This window comes from Lactuca saligna, chromosome 2 (genome assembly GCF_052625555.1).
Source record: "Lactuca saligna cultivar CGN05327 chromosome 2, ASM5262555v1, whole genome shotgun sequence".
In the NCBI taxonomy this organism is placed as follows: domain Eukaryota; kingdom Viridiplantae; phylum Streptophyta; class Magnoliopsida; order Asterales; family Asteraceae; genus Lactuca; species Lactuca saligna.
This window is the reverse complement of record NC_136418.1, coordinates 51,486,673-51,491,573: the sequence shown is the minus strand read 5'-3', so window position 1 is coordinate 51,491,573 and position 4,901 is coordinate 51,486,673. Positions and strand designations below refer to the sequence as shown.

The 4,901-nt window shown below is 34.3% G+C and overlaps 1 pseudogene; it reads left to right on the top strand.

The window, feature by feature from the left end:
* The first annotated feature begins 1,645 nt into the window (after positions 1 to 1,645).
* On the top strand, positions 1,646 to 4,049 carry LOC145030949 (putative disease resistance protein RGA3; annotated as a pseudogene).
* The last annotated feature ends 852 nt before the right edge of the window (positions 4,050 to 4,901 follow it).

Sequence of the window (4,901 nt, the reverse complement as noted above, 5' to 3'; positions counted from 1 at the left end):
ATCAAGCCTTCTATTGAGTCCATCTCTCAAACTATTAGCAGTTTTAAAACCAATGTATAATAGTTTTATAATTTTTAGTTTCTATTATTAAAATACAAACATACGAATTATTTAATTCATTATTTAGTCCCTTTTTGTATGTATTTGAAATTTATGGATTTAATGTATGTCAAATATTGCAAGTTTTTACTTTTATATTTGGTAGGTTTTAAAATATAGATTAGATGTATGTTTTAAGATTTTTCTGTGTTGAATATGTAGTTATTTTTAATTTTTTAGTGAATTTTTAATTTTTTTATAATGCCAAAATCCGTCGCTAATCTGTCTGTAATCCGTTACTGAGTTATTTTGGGATTCCGTCGGTAATTTGTTAGTGAGTTATTCCGTTGGTAATCCTTTGCAAACACATTCCGTTGGAAATCCATTACAAAAATATTTTCGTCTGTGATCGGTTACTAATTACCCACGGAAAAATCCGTTGCTAAAAATTTTCTGTAGCCGTTGGAAATCCTTTACAAACAATTAGCGACAGAATATACCGACGGATTTTGGTCTGTTGCATTCCGTCGGTAAAGCCTATTAGCGACGGATTACCGACGGTTTTGGCCAAAAAAAAAGCAATCATTGTATGGCTCAAAGAAGGTTCCCTCTTTTAACTTTGAAAATCAATTGAAGCTTTTTCCACCTTCAAAACTATTTTGTTTAATTTCCTAATGAAGTTAACCGGATCTGGTTACAAAAAAAATGATACTAGAATGTAAGATAACTCAAACAGTGGATGTCAAAAAAAAATTATAGGCATCAAAATCATTCAGAGAACCACACCACATACAAAATAAGATAATTTCAGAAAGATAAATGAAGTGATAAAATAACTGTAAGCAGGTCCTAGCAAGTACAGGCTAAAAATCATCAAAAAAACAGGTTTATTCCAGAATGTAGATAAAACAGCACCAAAAGAGAAAAGCAATCCACAAGGTCTTCTATTCTAACATAGTAAAGAATTGTGAGATTATTGAGCTACTTGAATCCAAAACGCATTGGCTTACTGAACAGAGGTGTCAAGAAGAGGTAAGTTTAAGCAATTGAGAGATCATGCCAGCCGCTAATTTTCTAGATAAAATCCAACCAGCAGCTGCAAATATGACAACACTAGCATCTTTTTAATATTCTGTGCTACTGATACAGCAGATACTTCACCATTAACACTTCAGGACAAAGCAGAGTTGCATGTAAAAAATAGCAATGTATTTTCCTTGACACATATGTTAAAAAAAATCTCCATTTTTTTAGATAAATGGCATAAGAAAAATCTATTCCAATTCATATAAAAAATTTATGGATGGAAACCGATAAATTTGATACATATTATATTACAGTGACAGTCGTTAAAATAAACCAGTTACAAACGTGAATTCTAATTTACATAAAACATTATATATTAACTATTAAAAGAGAAATTATAATGATATGTTAATATGTTCTGTGAATTAATAATGCAAAAGTAGAAAAGAAATTAACAGATTTTAACAGAATGCTGATATAAGTCAATTATTGGACACCTTTTGGATTGGATATCATTTTCCACTATATATGCCGACAAATTAATATCCTTGTGGCTTCTTTTCATTTATTGAGTCTCTTTTAGTTCCACCATCCGATAGACTTCATCCCTTTCTCTTTTTTCTTCCACCATTCATACACTCTTCCACTCACTTCTCAACTGTGAAATGGCTGATGCTTTAGTAACTATTGCTGCTGAGGGGATACTGAAAAAGCTGTTGTCTATAGCTGCCGGAGAACTAGCCATCGCTTAGGGTTACGAAGAAAAGCTGACCAGCCTTCACAGAACATTGGACCTGATTCGTGCCAAGCTGAGCGATGCAGAGAGACAAAAGGGAACAGAGGCTGTATTGGTGTGGCTGAGGCAGCTAAAAGATTTAGTGGGTGAAGCTGATGATGTGTTGGATGAGGTTCATTACGAAATGTTGAGGCGTCAGATAAAGAAAAGAGATCAGGTGGCAAGAAAGGTATCATGTCTTCCAAGCTTGAAAAGGTTTTCATTTCGTAATGAAATAGGTCATAAAATTAAAAACATCAATAAAAAGTTGCTTGAGGTTGATACTCGAGCAAACGGTTTAGGACTACAAGGTGAAAACTCTGATGGCCCTGTTCCAGATTGTCTCCACTGGAGGGAGACTGTTCCATATCCAGAAAAATTCAAAATTGTTGGTAGGGAGAATGATGAAGCACATATCGTAGACCTTCTAATCCAATCAAGAATGGGTGAAAATCTGAAGATTGTCCCTATTGTTGGAATGGGTGGGATTGGGAAGTCCGCTTTAGCTAAGTTGGTGTACAATGGTACAAAGATCGAGCAATATTTTGATGTGAAAGCATGGTTGTGTGTTTCAGTTACGATTGACATCAACACACTTCTCGCAAAGATCTATGAATCTCTTACCAAAAAAAAACCTACCTCAGAATTAAGGGTCAATCTAATTAAAAGTCTAGAAGAGGAGTTGGAATCAAAAAGATATTTGCTAGTATTGGATGACGTTTGGGTCGAAGAGAGGACATATTGGGAAGATTTTAGGAGTTGTATGCTAAATATAAAGTCAAAAAATGGAAGTGCCATTCTTGTCACTACCCGAAAACGTGACATCGGAATTCATGATATGATCATGGATTCATGTCGTCTAGGTCTTTTCGATGATGAGTGTTGGTCAATCTATAGAGAAAGAGCGTTTGTGGAAGGAAAATCACCATCGGCAGAACTGGAGGAGATAGGGCGTGAGATTGTGAAAAGGTGTTGCAGTTTACCATTGCAATTACATATAATAGGTGGCATGTTGGCATATCACACTGACAAAGACAAGTGGTTGTCCATTAAAAATAGCCAAGTTTGGGATCTAGCAGATGAAAAGCAAAGAGTTGAAAAGAGTTTGAAGCTAAGCTTTGATAATCTTCCGAATTCAAGTGCCAAACAATGTTTTGCATATTGTTCCATCTTTGAGAAAGATAAGGTCATGAAAAGAAAAGAACTGATCCAACAATGGATGGCTTTAGGGTTTCTTCAAGCAGATGAGAGTAGAAACATGGACATGGAGGATGTCGGAAATGAAATATTTCAGATACTGATATCCCATTCGTTGTTCCAAGATGTTGAAAAGGACGATAATGGTCACGTCACTACTTGTAGAATGCATGATCTGGTGCATGATCTTTCGTTATCACTTTTTGCACATGAAAGCTTATGTTTGGTGGAAGCGACAAACGATGATGTTGCATGTATCCCTCAGGTTAAACATATCGCTTTATACCCAAAACTTGAATTCAAAGACAAGATTGCCATGTTCAATCAAAGGGATACAGTGGCCAGAACTTTGCATACACTGTTCTTCATTGGATTAATTGAGAAGAACTTTTCATTTCAAAGATTCAAGTGCATTCGAATCCTAAAATTCAAAGGATATGGTATGAAGAAGTTAGATGATTTAGTTGGACAGTTGGTGCATCTAAGGTATCTTGATTTGTCATCTACAGATATAAGTGTTCTTCCAGAATCTATTGGTAAATTATACAACTTGCAAACTCTAAAGTTGCAAAATTGCTATTGTCTCAAGAATTTTCCAGAATCCATGAGAAATTTGATAAGCTTGCGGCATTTCAAGTGTGACAAAAACATTCCTGCAAATATCATGGGACAATGGATTTCTCTTCGAAAATTGCCTTCCTTCACAGTGCTTAGAAGGAAGGGACATGGTATTGGAGTGCTACAACATTTAAATAACCTTCATAAAAGCCTCTGTATTTCATAACTAGAGAACGTCGGTAGCAAAGAGGATGCTGTCAAGGCAGATTTATCTAGAAAGAAATATTTATACAAGATTGAATTCGAATGGAGTGGGGAAGATCAAGGTGCCAACAGAGTCGACAGGGATGTATTGGATGGCCTGCAACCCCCTAGAGATGTAAAACAATTGGCAATTAAGAATTTTTCTGCTAATTATTTTCCAGATTGGGTAACAAAAATGGCAATTGATATCTTTTTTTTTTTTTTTTTTTTTTTTTTTTTTTTTAAAATTCATAACAAGGTATGTGAATTACCAATAAAAAAGATACATGTTTGAACGTTAAACTAGTTAAAAAAAATAAGGATTTTAATCATGAAAATCTTGAGGATGAGAATGAGAGAGAGAAGCATACACAATTTGTTTATCCGGTCTCTAGTTTTAGGGTTAGTATGTTAGATAAAGTGTAATATATATATATATATATATATATATATATATATATATATATATATATATATATATATATATATATATATATATATATATATATATATATCTGGAAATTCTTAACTTTTTATATTTTTACGTCAATTTTGACCATTTGAGAGAGTTTTAAAATACTATATGATATAATAACTAGTTTATACTCTCTTGAATTATTATTTTAAAACAATAATTATTGTCTAATTAAATACAAAAAGTTGATTTATTAATAATTAGGGATGAGCATCAGAACCGGCCCCGGAACCGAACTTGGTGGAAAATAGGAAATGGACCAGACCGCCGGTTCCTACCAGTTCTTGTCATGTCTTCAATAAAGGAATCGTTCCTTGTGTAACACCCAGTTTCGAATCGCTTCATTATTCGGGGCTACGACCAGACCATCGGTTATTATAAGGCTTAGGGCCTTAGGGGAAGAAAGGGTTTTGCCTTTTTGGATGTGGGTGTTGTAGCCTAAGTGATCCGAATGTTCGTTCGTGTTTCAGAGCCCAAGGGTATAATCATAATTTGTTAGTTCGGGTATTTATGAATTTTGGGTTCTTGTTCAGGATGTTTTAAGGCGAGGATGAGTTGCTAGAAGCGTAGGGCTTCTCGTCACCATTC